Source organism: Lonchura striata, chromosome 3, assembly GCF_046129695.1.
Source record: "Lonchura striata isolate bLonStr1 chromosome 3, bLonStr1.mat, whole genome shotgun sequence".
Classification (NCBI taxonomy): Eukaryota; Metazoa; Chordata; class Aves; order Passeriformes; family Estrildidae; genus Lonchura; species Lonchura striata.
In genome coordinates, this window is record NC_134605.1 from 7,964,920 (window position 1) to 7,980,020 (window position 15,101).

Genomic DNA, 15,101 nt, shown 5'->3' on the forward strand with positions numbered 1-15,101 from the left:
TACTTGGAGCATGAACCTAAAACCATGCAACCTAAACCAGTGTGGTTAGCACTTGATGATGGTCAGGAACAACAGAGCTCATCTGATGCATGGTGGGTAGAGGAGTAGGTAAAACACAGACAGCTCTCCTGAGAGTCCTGAATCTCCCTGGATTTGATTTGGAAGTCAGGCTATAGGCACATCTGTGAAAAGACTGATAAAAATGCAGGATATAAAGTAGATAATGAAACTTTCTGCAGTGCATCCTATAAATGAGCTTAAAAGAGACATCCAAGTTGTCTTGAGCAAGAATTCCCAGTGGCCTTGCTCAGTGTGGCTCCTGCATGGCCACGTTAACTTGGTGGAGTGTTCTGGATCCCTGTGGCATTCTCACACCTGCTCATGTATTATTGTCTTCGGTAAAAAGGGAGAAAAGAGGAGTGTTTCAAAGATGGCTTTTGAATGTCTCAGAGGATTTAGTGATAAAGACATGCTAAACTTCAGAAAGGTGTTATTTCAGCACTGGTCTAAGCTGATCTGATACCACAGTGTTCCTGAAAAGGGTGGTTTTGGGTAAAACATCTTTGGGGGTTCCTAGATCTTCCTTGGGTTGGAAGGGAAGTCATCTCTGCTGGACTCTGTTGGTAGATGTGGTGCTGTATTTTGACAGTTCTACCTTTCCTGGGACCCTTTATTTGGAGATATATTCAATTTGTTTCCTTGACAATCAGGTTCTTAGTGATGTCTAACTGTACAAATGAAAAGAGTGGTGTTGTGGAAACAGAAACAGAGACCTGAAAAGGAGACCATCCTAATCTTTGCTCAAAATCTAAGTACTCTAGTCCCTCTTTTCTGCATCAGACTTTGCTAGTGAAGATTATCCAACATCTAGAGGATCTCTGCTAGGGCAGAAGAGATCAAAAACCCCCAAAATAGCCGAGAACAAATCTATCAATACTCTTCTTAGAGGAGGAGAACAAAATTAGTGTTCTTTGGAATCCAACTAGACTTTTCACCTAAACATAAAAACTTTTCCCACATAAAGAACGTTCAGGGAGTTAGTTAAAATCTACTAAGATATAATATATATACTGCTTCTAACTCTCCTCAAAAAGCCTTATTATGTTCATTCCTATTCACTTTCTCCTCAGGGTATTTTGTATGTCTGCAGAACATATTATGGCCATTTGGTTCTGAATGGTTTTGCAGGACTATCACTGAATTTAAGTCAGAAAATGTCTAAAACTGTGAAAAACATTTAAAAAATTGTGACAAGACTGTTTCAGTAATACATAAGTCAGCAGATAGAAATATCTTACTAATTCCCTGTCAGGCCAGGCACAGTCAGAACTTGAAGGAGAAGGTAAGACATATTTTATTTTATGTATTCTGATAGAGCCATATCCAAGTGAAATTCTGCCAACATTTTCACTTTAATTTTGCATTGCAGAACCCTTCTGAAAGTTGCCTCACTGCTGTTCAGTCATTAATTTCTTTCCAATAGCAACCCTTTAACACTCAGAGAGTTGCAAAACTGGCACTAACTGTGCTTTATGCGTAATTTTCACATTATTTAGTCTTGAAAATCTGTGTGGCATCTCTGTGAATGTCCACATTTCTCTCAGGTAAAGGCTTTGTTCATATCCTGAGGAAGCAGAATGGGTGATTCTTCTGCTAAAGAAGTTGTAGAGGGTGAGGTAAAACTTCTTCATGGATACCTGCAATGGAAGAGTTAAAAGGCTTTGTGCTTATTGACTCAGATGGCTTTTATATCTAAGTAGAAATCCTTTCATTTTGAAGTCTGGTTCTCTTGCAAATCTGAACATTTTGTCCATGAATTTCCTACTGGAACAAGGAATGGTGAGCTCCTGTTTCTCAGGAAAATGAGCTGTTGGATTCATTATCATCAGCTCTGTACAAAATGGTTTGCCAGACATTTCAAGCATGAGGTAAAGTCCCTCCTGGGCCTATGCTGCAGCCCTCACAGTGGGGGAAGATGAGCTTTTGAAAACAATTCAATTTTTATTCATTAGCATGTATAAAAATAGGACATTTGATCCATCCCAAAAGCCAACAGCCTGCATGTGCTGTGTCACCCAGCGGGAGTACAGGACAAAGGGGCAGAGAGGCAAGACAGCAGAGCCACACAGCTTCAGAGCAAGGTTCACCTGCCCCAGGATCCTCTGCCAACAGCACCCACTAGCAGATGGTTGAAGAACAGGCAAATGTAAGATTTTCTGCTGTCTTTTTTATTTTTTCACATCTTTTTTTCTCTTCAGTACATCTCTCAAAGCAAGTGTCTGGTGTTTTCTTGGACCCCTCTAAACTATTTTCAACAATAGCTTTCCACATGCTGGCCACCTATTGCATTAGAAGAACCACCTCCTTTACCTCACCTTGAGCCTGGCCTCCTTCTCCTTTCATTTTATGGCCTTACATTTTGTATTAGAAGAGATGGTGGGTAATTGATGCCTGTCTGTTTGATCCTGGCCACTTTTGATTAGTGGATCCGTGTCCTACTTCCACTAAAATAACCTATTTCCAAATCAAAGGGAACACAAGAAAATTCTTCCAGGTATGGAAACTGTTCTGTAGCTGTGATCATTGTAGTTGACTTTTTCTGAATGTTTTTGGTTGCAATCCAGCCTTCCTCACATGAGGGAACAAGAACCAAACTGTGTTGAAGATGAGGAAGAGACATAGATTCATACAATCACATAATTCAGTTTTCTGTGTTGTCTGTTGTTGATATTATGTGTTTTATTTTCTTCTGGTTTATTTTTGCTATTTTGGCTCCTGTTGAGTTCATGTTTGAATGGAGCTAAAATTAGGATATGCTAATGATAATTGTCAGGTTTGAGTCCATCTTTTCCTATGAAGTTAAGACTGTTTTTTTTTTCCATGTACATTATTACCTAAATTTACATACTTTCTCATATTGCCCTATCACCAAATCTTGCATGGCCCCTTAAAAATTCTTCCTAAGTCTGCCCTCATTCTTATTGTCTTGAATAATTTTTTTATCAGTGGCAAACTTTTCTCACCTTTTGTCATTTATTTATGAGTGAATTGAATCTCAGCACAGTTTCCTGAGGAAATCAGCTGATGCTCTCACTCCACTGTGAATGCTTACCCTTTGTTTTCTGTCTTTTAACCAGTTATTTTTCTTTGAAAGGACTTTTCTTTTACTCCATAGCCACGTAATATTTGCACAGCTATGATTAAAAAGAGAAAAATCAGAATAAATCATCATCAGGAGCAAAATTCCTGCAGATCAAAAAACCTCTGAGCTGAGCCCAAACAATAAATGCACTTGCACAGCCGTTGTAATCGATGTCCTCCCAAGAGAATAATTGAAATTCACACAGCCTGATCTCAAGATGTGATTTGTCATCCAGTACTCCACACAGGGCATCCACTGGGCCATGGAATAAACTGCCAGGCATCTGTAAAGGAGCATAACTACCCACTGCAGAGAAGAGAAATATGTGGGGGTTGTTGGGTAGTTTTAGGAGGGGAAGTTTGTATAGTTTGTGGTTTTTGTTTTATTTGTTTATTCAGTGGGTTTTTAAAGGGTGGTTTTTTTTTTTTTTTCATGGGGGGGCAGGTTGTTGTGCATTTTAATTTCCCAAAACCATCTCTCTGCTTCAGATTTCTTAGTACCAACCTAAAGGAAAATGCCAAAGTCTGATCCTGATTCTGAAACACAGAAATTGTGCTGCCTCCTCTTTTTATAGCTCCAGGGGTATTTCTTAATTGCCTTCTGTCTCTTCCAGCAGCCTGTTCCCTTGCTGACTTTGGTACAACCTGTTTTCTCAACCTGTTTAGCAACCATTTTTTCCATACCAGTCAGGGAGACTTATTAATCCAGATGTCCCAGTGATCTACACAGTGTCACCCACAGAGTTTTAATTAATTTAATAAGAAGTTCAATAATTTATTTTGGCATTGGGTTTGGCTTAGAATCTAGTAGGCAGCTAAGATCTAGTGGGATTTTGATATTGAGGGAGATAAAAGATGGACAGACTTCCAGTTTTCTCAACCATAAAAGCTATGTTCTATTGTCCAGGAAATATGGTTTGTGTTGAATTCCTGCAGTGTTTGAATAGCTGCAAATCCTAGAGAAATCATCAAGCAGAAGGATGCTGAAGACAATGTAAAATAAGAAGCTGTGCTAAATATGCTGATGTTGTAATAAAAGCTCAAAGCAGAGTGGTGGGGTGAACTGGAGTAGTGGCCACAGTCTGCAGTGGAGGGCGGGGGTCTGGGGGAGCTTTTTACACTCATGATGTGGACGAAGAATGTGATTCCTGTGCCTAGACCATACATTGCTTGCAGTTTCTTGGTTGCCCAAGTGAATGTGGAGATGTGAGCCTGACAAGGTGTGTTTTCCAGGCTTTAGCAGGTGGTAGACCAAGGCTATTCCCTCCCTGTTTAACTGCTTTCCCAGTAAAACTCAATCTGACTTGTATTTAGCAGAGCTGTGCCATGATCTTGCGGGTCTCTTGCTCAGGAGTTGAGGTGGGTGGAGCATAAGGTGGACGTGTGTCCTGATTTTAGTTGGATTAGTAAAACATGGATGTGGCAAAGCTGGAAGTGGCAGCCAGGCTGTCTCACTCATGCCTCACCTATGGTCAGGCTGGCTGTAGGCACCAACCTCTCTCCATTCAGGTAAAGCCCTGTAAATCTGCAACCAGCTGGAATTTACTGGCAGGACATACTTCTACCCTGCTCAGTCCCTATCCTGATCTCCACCCTCAGGCTAAAAACGTGAGCACCAGGCAGCATTTCTTGTCCAGATGGAGCTATGAATAATAGCTGTGTCAGTCCACAGGCTCTTTCAGCTGTTTGTTTTGCTGGGGGATGCACTGGAGTCTCAAAACTGTTGACTCTTACAAGAGGAAGTACTGGGCATGCCCATATGAATAAGTGATCTGTAATTGCGTGCAAGTGCTTCTACTGGATTCAAGCATATTTTTGCAGCTGCCCCATCTGGGGAAAAAAATGGCCATGAATGAGACCCTAAATCATGCTAAATATTGCAGACAGCATATCTGTATGAAGTATTTAAAGATTAAAAAATATATTCCGGATTCTGAATTTACAAAACACCATTTCCTCCATCTGCACGCAGTGCTCATCATTTTGTTACACAACTGCTTCATTCCTTCTCTTCTAATAGCTCCCATTGAATGCTGAATTGCCTCATTAGGGTCTCTTATCCCATGAATGAAATTCTTCCTCTGAGTCAGATAAGCAGTCCTTTATTTTTCCCATTGATTTTTTGTTAAATATATCAGTCTGGTTCTAAGTAATCAATAAAGCAGTGTGGGAAGACTTCTGATCTTTGATTTGTGTAGAGTAGATAGTCCCTTTTGTTATAACGCCTTTATTTCATGAAACCTTGTGTTTAGTGGAAGCTCTTTGCCTGCGTTTAAGTGTATGGCTCTGCTCTTTGCTTTCATGCAAAGACTCCTTCCTTTCTCTGCAAGAGGGAATGGCAATTCCAAACCCCTGATTCTGACTGCAATATTATCTTGGCAGAGTCACCCCCAATGAAGGGGGTCACACTTGTGTCAAACAGCTGGATGAGTTGGCAGAGTTCGATTGGTTTGCTGAATGTCAGCCAGTGGAGAAGTTAGCAAGAAAGCTCTGCCCCATACTTTGATGTGGTAGAGCTTCTGAGCTGTTAATAGGAGCTAAATAACCCCTGTTATGATGATATTGTCAACTGTAAATTCATCTCCCTAATTGATCTGTTGAGCAGACTTCATGTTTCTAAATATGGGTGTAAGTAGCTTCCTTCTGCCTCACTGTTCAACAGCTTAAATTGAATACAGCTGTTTTATTGCTCCCTTAATGAGCCAGTGGAAACCATGGATGAATTTCTCAGTGTACCATGTCCCTGTTAAGTGCAGTGTCTTTTGGGACCTGAAAGTCTGGATTTGGTGATGAAATAGTTATACTGTATTGGATAAGCTCCTGAGAAAGATGGACCCAGAAGATTCTGATTTACTGCTCATGGCTTTAAGGAGAGGTGAAGGAACTCAGATTATGGCTGCATCAGAAAACTCTTGCAAGGAAAATTCAGGCCATCTTCAGTCCAACGTGTTATAGCAGAGAAGAGCAGTTTGCTCCAGTTTTAACTTCTGAATTTGTTTCTGATGTGTTTTATGGTGTTACAAAAGTTATTTGATCATCTATGCTAAAGCTGACAGAGAAGTTGCAAGATGCCCAGTAATTAACTAGAGTTTTGAGCAGATCTTGTCTGTATTCTCACGGAAGAAATATGCCAGGGTATTGTAGTCCAGTCTTTGCTGTGATGTTACTCAGGGTCTAATCTGCCTGACATAAGTAGCTGTTACCATGCAGTATCTGAGCTTGGAGGAACAACTAGCAGCCTTAGAGCTGATGGTGGGCAACCCAACGAGGCCATAAGGCTGTGGTCAGGGGACTCTGCTGCAGCTCCTTGGAGTGGCATTCTCTGTCCTTAATAAAAAGCCCTTCCATGAGAGCATTTTGCTTTTCCAGACCCGAATTGATACTTCATGTATGAGTCAACAGGTGTCGAGCTGAACTTGAAGCTCTCCAGCCTGTGCCAGCAAGCTGGCAGTAACAACATCTCACAGGCAATGGAAGCAAAACAGCAGCAAGTTGGAGGCCTCGCAGAAGGGAGAAGTTGCTGCTTCTCCAAAATCAGAGGCCCAAAGTTACCATGCAGGAGTGATTTTTTGCTGAGCATACTGTAAGCACTTATGAGTACATATGGCCTCAGTGTGCTGGACATGTGAAACACCCCACAGTTAAAGCCAAGTGGATTCTTACGGCTGTTATCCAGCAAAAGAAAACCTTGGAGCTGGCTTCCCAGCTCACATAGAACAAATCTGGATGGGTTTATTGAAAGAAATGTGCATTGGACTCAGGGAATGAAATGCTGTCACTCAAATCCTGTCTTTGTGGGTGGCTGTGTGGAAGCCAAGCTGCTCTCTGCTTGCAGGCTTTGAGTAATGACCTCGCCTTGCTGGGAATGAGGCAGCAACACTGGAGTCAGTTCAGCTACACCAGTTTACACCTGATGGGGATCAGGAGGGTGGTGATTGGTGTATTTACTGCCAGCCTGGCAGGCATTAGAAACGACATTTGTGCCATTTACAAAATGTAAATCATTATTACAGAATATGGTTTCCATGACTGTTTGACATGATAACTTTCTCCTGTGTGCCAGAGTGTGGTAGGCAGTGCCAAGGGAGTGCTGCTGAAGCAGAGCTGGGAGGTTGATGTAACATTGCTTGGAGAATGGAGGGCACAGAGGGAAGGAATAGGAGCTACTTTTCAAGGCAAGCAGTGAAGACTAACCTAAAGGAGAGTAAATACAGAGCAACAGGTGAAAAAATCAGGGTAAAGAAACAGATGAATCTGAGACTAGGTCAGGTTGGTTGGGGCTTTGAGCAACCTGTGCTGCTTGTAGTGGAAGGTCCTCCTGCCCATGGCAGGGGTTTGTAATGAGATGATTTTTAAGGTCCCTTCCAACCCAAGCCATTCTATGATTCTGTGAGACGAGACTGGTCTGATGCTCAGGACTTTGCCATAATCACTAACCCTGTTACTGCACCTTCCTACCATAAACATGCCTTGTCTCAACAGGTCTGGGATGGAGACAGAGGGGATGGAGTGCCTTCCTGAACTTGTACATGAATTCTTCTGTGGTATCTTGTTTTTGCAGTGAAGAAAAGGCCTTCAAAACCAGCTGGCCCCAACATGGTTGTTTGGATGTCCTCTGAGGGGACAGCAGAGCAGCACTGGCATCCACACATCTCATGCAGAGGGGTTATTTCTAAGCTTGTCAATCAGTCCTATACATGAGAGGTCTTTTTCTTGCAGCTATGTCTAGGGTGCTTCAGAGAGGCCAGAAATATAAGATGATCCAGTGAAGAAAGTACTTAAAGGTCTTAAGACTCACTAGTCTTAAAAATTAGTGAGCTGCTTGGCATGGATAGGCAATGAGCAAACATCTGTTTTGCCTTTTTATAACCTTTACAGTCCCTAAGCTGTGTTTGTATGATTGTCTTCTTGCATGTTTTGCATTAGCCTGATGGCTGTGTTACTTTGCAGTGCCTCTGGTATTCCCCAAAATTCAGGATCTTTGGGAAACCTTCCCTCTAACCCTGGCTCCAGCTTGATGTGGCCAAGCAAAAGCAGGGAAGCTTGTAAAAGGAACCTGACTTCAGCAGAGGATCCCTCTGGACAAAAAGAACTACCTGTGAGCAGGTTTAAGTGTATTTCAGTGTGGTTGCAAACATGCAGAATGGACTTGGTCCATTTTAGTTATACTGTAAAAAATGCTTGTGGCCTAAAATGCTCTGACACTGAGGTTTAATTTGTAGAATTGGGGTTTGCTAAAGCCATCCCCTCTCATGGTGACCTGCTGAGTTGTGAGGAATTGCAGTTACCTACACAATGTATAAATAAACTTGCTCCCCTGACTGCAAACCATGACTCTTGGAGACTGAGCATTTCTGCAAGCTGTGAAAATGGCTTGGTCAAATAGAGATCTTTTTGCAGTTTGTTTTCATGAACAATAGCTGATATAAGGAAATAGTATTAGCTTGCAGTTTAGAAAATCTAGATTTGGTAGGAAAGTTTGGAAAGATTGTTCTGTCTGCTGTGCTTAAGTCTGGGATCACTAAACAAAACAGACTTTCCTCCTTCCTGATATCATAATGCTGCCCCTTGTAAACACTGTTGTAGCAGGATGACCCAGCTCCTTCTGGAGGTCTGCAGAGCTGGATTTATTGTCCCCTCTCTGCAGCAGCAGCACTTAAAGTCTTTGGAGCTTATGTCAGCTCTGTGTTCATATTGTGCCCCTTGAAACTCGAATGAACCTTTAGACGGTTAATACTAAAGAAAAGTTGAAACTCAAGTGAACCTTCAGATGGTTAATACTAAAAAAAAGTTTGCCTCAATGAGAAAACAATGAAGTCACCATTGCAAAAATACACGGATCTCTTCTATTGTGTTCCACGTTGGCCTTGGGCTTGCACTCATCACTGTGGTGTCTGAGTGCCTGGCAGCAGGACATTAAATTGTGTGGGAATAACATAGCAGGTGATCAGTGGCTCAGTTTCCTTTTCTTCCTCATGCATATGTAAAGGAGCACTTAGAATTTGTTATGTAAACACAGAATTGTAGCATGGTATGTTTATCTTCGAGAAGCAGTTTTGGTTTTGCATTTGGCAGAGAAGGTGGTGACATTTGCAGTTGTGTGGGTCATTTCTTATGAACTCTGGTGTGACACTTGTCCCTGGTTAAATGAAGCTGACAAAAATCCCCTAAGCTACTGGCCTAGCTGGCTTTAGCTTTCTGTATAACCTCTTAGATGCCCTAATTTGGAGGATGTGAACAGGGAGGCAAAACCTCTCCCCTGCCACCCATCCCCCTTCTTATTGTCCCCTGTGGATATATTGAAGGGTAATGCTATTAAAAAGCATCTCTAGGAAACCCCACACCTTTACTTCTTCCTGCAAGCTTGGCCACAGAGAGGGATGGAGCCAACTCAGCTTTCACCATGCCCTTGCTCAGAGCTGTGCTTGCCAAGGAAGGACCCCACGGGATTTGACTATTGTGGGTAGGTGCATTACTAGGAAAAAAGAGATTTTATGGGAGTGACGCTGTATCTTAACTACTGCTCAGTCACTTGGGAAGTCTGTAAAAGCTTTCTGAAAGTAGCAGGCTCCTCCCAAAGCACCGCTTGATCTAGTGTATTTTCAGATTCAAAGCTGAGTCTATAAAACTTATCCCTGCACAAGGACCACCCAACACTAACAGGGTGTGCAGAGGAATTTCTGTTTATAGTTTAGTGCAAGGGTCAGATAGCTTTGCTATGGTTCAGATTATCCACCCAGAGCAAGCATGTTTTTTTCCTAAGCATGGGATACATGAGTCATTTCTATTACCCAGACCTCTAGACATAACATAAAATAGATGGCATGAAATAGCATTAAAGATATTAAAGATGGGAGGAAATTGTTTTCTCTCTTGCATTCTTGAGCTATAGAGTAATGGATTTCTAGTGCAAGCTCAGCTACTAATGCACACATAAGAAGCGAGGGCAAACAGTAGAAACCTCAGACTTTGTCCTGTAAGATACAGAAAACCTAGTCAAGTACAAGTCAACACAGAAGTGCTTTTGCAATATAAATTTGGTGATTAATTTCCTACCAGGGAATTAGCTTTTATCTACTTTTAAAAAATGTTAGTAAACTGGATTTATCTTAAGCTACTTAGAATTTGTGACCCTGCCAGTATCTGGCATATTGCAGGATTTTATCTCTTTGTTTGACAATGACCCATAAGACCCTAAATCTGTTCTTCCTTTTTCATATTTAAAAAAAAAATTCCTGTTCAACTTCTGCATTCTGAGTTCAGGTCTGTGCTATCATCTGTGTCTGTTCAGATTCTGTGGAATGGCTAGGGGATTAAGAATAACAGACCTCACACCTACCTAAACCAGAAAGAAGTTAAGTTTATCTCCCTTTTTTGAAGGCCATAAATTCTGAACATTGGATTCCCTCAGAGTTGGGATTAAATTATTTGAAGGAGTGCCTCTCCTCATTAGAGACTACTTGTAAATATACTGTCTCCCTTGAATTCTTGGGAACACTTGCACTTGGATTAATTTTTTAGGACTTTTTCCACTTAGTAATTAATACTCATCTTTATATAACATTTGTGACTGAAAGCACAATGCAAGGGGATAAAAATGGGCAGCCTGCCCTGTTTAAAGGAATAGGTCTGATGGACCTGCTCCATGAAATTCTTTAGTGCAGAGGAGGTTGAAAGTTATGTGTCAAATATAATACTCTTGGTCTGTTGCACTTAGTTACTATAGCCAGTCTTTTAACTCTTATAGAACTTAAGGCTAAGTATTATTAGCAGTTTTTATTGATGGCTTTCTTAAACTTCAATTCAAACATTTTGTGATCATAAAGGAAAATTGAATGAGCTTCTGTCTGACTAATGAATAAAAATTCTCATATGATCGTGCACATGCATGCATTTTAGGGCCAGCACATAATTTCCAGCAACTAAAGGTTGCCTGACTTTCATGATTATTCTGAAAGTCAGAACAACTTCCCATTTGTTGGCTGAGGGAAATGAATATATTTCTTTTGAGCTGGCTCAGTCTTGGCATGTAATTTATCGTCGCCCAAATATTTTTTACAGTTTTTAAATTTGTGAAGTTATATCAGTAACATAAATTAACAATGCTTCAAGTAATGTCTCAAATGCATGGTTATTGTTTTACATCTACAGGAGTTGTAAAAGAAATGCAAAATAATAGAGATGGAAAACCCAGTTACTTGACTTACCCTCAGCAAAAACGTTTCCTTTCTTTGACTAGATGGATGTAAACCCAGTCCATAATCCAGCTTCTTGAAATACTCAGTAATTTTGTTTCCTTTAATTTGCTCTCTGAAAGTACACACCATTTATGTAGCTCATTATGTGTGTAAAAGGAGCTAAGAAAGAGTTGAGGCTGAGTAATCCATGCCAGCTCTGATTTCCACATTAAGAAATTAGCTGGGGCAGAGCTGGCATTGAAACATGTGGGATGTCTGTATTATCTGAAGTGGAGCATTCTTGGTTGTTCCTATCTTGAAAAAAACCCCCAGGCTTCTGAAAGGGCAACCGTGTTTTTACAGTATTTTCTTCTGGGCATCCAAATATCTCTGTGTGTCTTGGCAGCAGAAGATTCTGAATGTCTCTTTTGGAGACCTCTGGCAGAATTCTCTACTTTCCTCGCAGGTGACTGAGCCCAGGACCAACACTAGGGCTTGGTCTCCTTGGCTGCCTGTGATAGAAGCATTGTGAGCCTCTAGAAGGTTAAGGAGGCAGCTCTGCTCTTCCCTACACACTCCTCTGGTCAAGGGTGCAGATGCCAGCACTGCTGCAGCTGGGAGTGATTCCTGAGGGAGGTGCAGCTAGCAGGGGAGCACAATATCAGGACAGCACAAAAGGGAGGACAGGTAGAAAGATGACTGTGACATACACCTTTTCCTGATGGAATAGGGGAAGTTGTTCTGAGTGAAGAAGAAATGAATGTAGCCTGCACTCTCTGATGGCAGGTGACCAGTCTGCAGCAGCTGCTTTCCAGCCTTGTAGTGCCACAAACCAGCTCTCAGGAGATCCATACCATGGTGTGGAGTCAAACCTTTCCCTGCTGTATCTAAAGTTGTCAAGGCAATGTGGGTTCAGGACTGAACATGGGACAGAGATCAGGGAGCTCCAGGTGAGTCCAATTTGTGCCCCTACTTGCCTGTGCTTAAGGCCCCTCCTGTTCTCATTTACCCTCAGGTGACCAGAAGGTTCTGGCCATCTGTGCTTTTTCTGAAAAACCCATTTACTGCTAGGAACAAAAAAAAACCACATTTATCGCACAGTAAAGAGAAACTTGAGCCTTTACATACAAAATTATTTTACTATGCCTCAATAGATAATCAGACTTGTGTTTTAAAGGAGGAGACTGCTGGAAGGGGTTTCACTCCACAGGCTGTCAGCAGTCTCTACCAGGCCAGCACTATCTGCAGTCTTTTCCACTTCCAGCTTCTTCCACTTCTTTACATGATGGATGGCATTGTCAGGAACAGTTTCCTGATGTTGTATAGTACTAAGGAAGAGACTGTCTTCTCCTATACTTAACCTTGGTGATTTTTTTAACCCAGCCATTAGTCCTCACAAATGATATTGTTTTCCTTTTTGGCATGAAGCAGGAAGGCCTGTTGAAAACCACAGCATGCATTGTAAGGATGGACGTATTCATCACTTGATCCTGGGGTTCAGCTGTGAACACAAGACTTCAGAAGCTGAAATGTATTTGGTCAAACTTTTTTTATGTAATGGTTTCCTCAGAACTCCAAGCTATAGTCAAACATTTCATTAAAATGCTCTGGGAATGCACAAGAAAGCTCTTGACTGTAATGTTTCCCTAGGGAGTTTCGTTAGAGTCTTCAGCCTAGATTGTCCTTAAAACCTATTGTACTGCATGAAAGGTAGCAGAGTACCTCAAGGGAGAGTCACAGGCAATTCAGATTCATGCCAGTGAGTTCCTGTACCTCCTGCCTGGAGCCTTCCAGCACACAAACTGAGCTGGATAATGCCCTCATTACTCCATCTCCTCTTCAGCATGCATGCTGCAGCCAGCAGGCACGACTTGCCCTTGTGTTGGTTATAGTGGCATTTCTGGTACATGTCCTCAGAAGGAGAGAATGTGTCTTGATGATTTTGTTAAGAAAAGGGATGCACTGATGTAATTCTTACTGTTATTTCAGTTAAGCCAAAGCCCTCTCTGACCAGCCTTTCCAGCTGCTGGTTATGCCAGTAAGACCAGCCTGTCTAACAGTCTGTCCATCAATCTTCCCTCCTCTGTGGCACCCACCTTCTCTGACTCTCCAGAAAGATACAGGGATTTGTTCTAGCCCATGTTTTCACCAGGGCAGGAACATTTTATCCTCAGCTTCCTCTGGACCTTGTTCAGTGCAGATACCTGGTGCAGCAGTGACAGAAAGGAACAGTCCCAAAGCCTGAGCTCAGATGCAAGAATAGGTCTTGCAGGCTCCAGCTTTTAGTCTGGCAGCACAAAGCAATTTTGTGGTTCAGCTTTCTGTGACTATATTAATTTGTTCATTAGTAGCCAGCTCTGGGTGAAGCATTTAGTGTAAATTGATTAAGTAATGGTATGCTGTTCCCTGGTTATCTTGGTCATATGATAGGCTGGCTATTTTCAAGTGACTTGTTCTTTCCCCTTAACAAGCAGAATAATTCAAATGAATTGCTTCCAGAAACAAGAGGAACTCTAGTGTCCCCAATTATTCATGCTGCTCTTCCATCTGAGCATTGCTGCAGTGGGCATGCAGTTGTTCTAAACATAGGATATGTTTTCTTTCGGGACCATTTTATCCTTGGCAACTCGTCAATCACCTGGAACTAAATCTCTGTTCCACTTTCCATTATTTCACTAATCATAATGTCTTTTCTAGATCCATAATTGTACTTCATGGGTTATAAAGCCAGCATAATTTGCTATATTGAAAAACACTGATACTGATTTATGTGCTCTCAGTTATGCAGTGAGCATTTCATTTTAGGTCCAGTCTGAGGCTAGAAACCTCTCCAACCTGAGCATGTGCTGTGCACAGGACCTCTGCTGCTTTTCTCTTACTCCTGCTGTGGAGGTAAGTATGTTTGCCTTCAGAAATGTTTCTGAAGTTTTGTTTTTTCTTGACACTCTGCCCTCCACAGTTACTTCATTGCCTTGTGGCGTGCTGGGGCTAATTTCATGGCTTATTTCTGTGGTTGTGGAATATTTGCTGTTTCCCAGGATCTCTGTAAAACAAGCTGACAAACCATCCTGGTGCTTAGCACACCCCTTAGTTTGCTTCCCTGCTTTGGCTGGTTTTAGTAGCCTTTGAAACCCATTAATGTGCATGTCCCTCTGATCAGCCCTATTTGTGCTATGTCTGTGTACCCCATAATCAACATGACGTACAATTTTAATTCCACGTTTTTGTGCGATTACTGCTCTGACTCAGAGATGGTGCTGCAAACTCTGCTTGTGTGGCAGCTCTTTGCTGTTTCATCTAACCCAGTTCCTGCCTGCCACCTGGTCATCCCAGTTTAGTGGTAGCTGTGGCACCATGGGGTTAAAGGAATTTTGTAATGCATGTCAAGATTTAAAATCCCTGTAAAACAACAGAGGAATATTGTTTCCTCTCCTTACCTATTATTTACTGCCTAATACAAATTTTTATGGTTGTGAGTATTTGTTAAGTTTTAGTCTCTGTAAAATATAGCATGTCTGTTCAGTGTGGCTTTGGAAAATATGCTCATGTCCTGCTTCTTTCCTGGCAACTTTCCTCCTTCTTCACAATGTAGTGCTTTTCTCCTAGGGGAAGTGAAAAGCAGAAAAACCTTTTTTTCTTTGTTTTATTGACATCACCATTCCCTTCTCCTTCCAGGCTCTTGAAAAATGGCATTGCATAGACCTGGTCCACTTAAGAGCATGTTACTGTTTTGGGGCCAAAATGTGCTGTGTTAAACACAGTAAAGCTCTCTAAGCAGCCTTT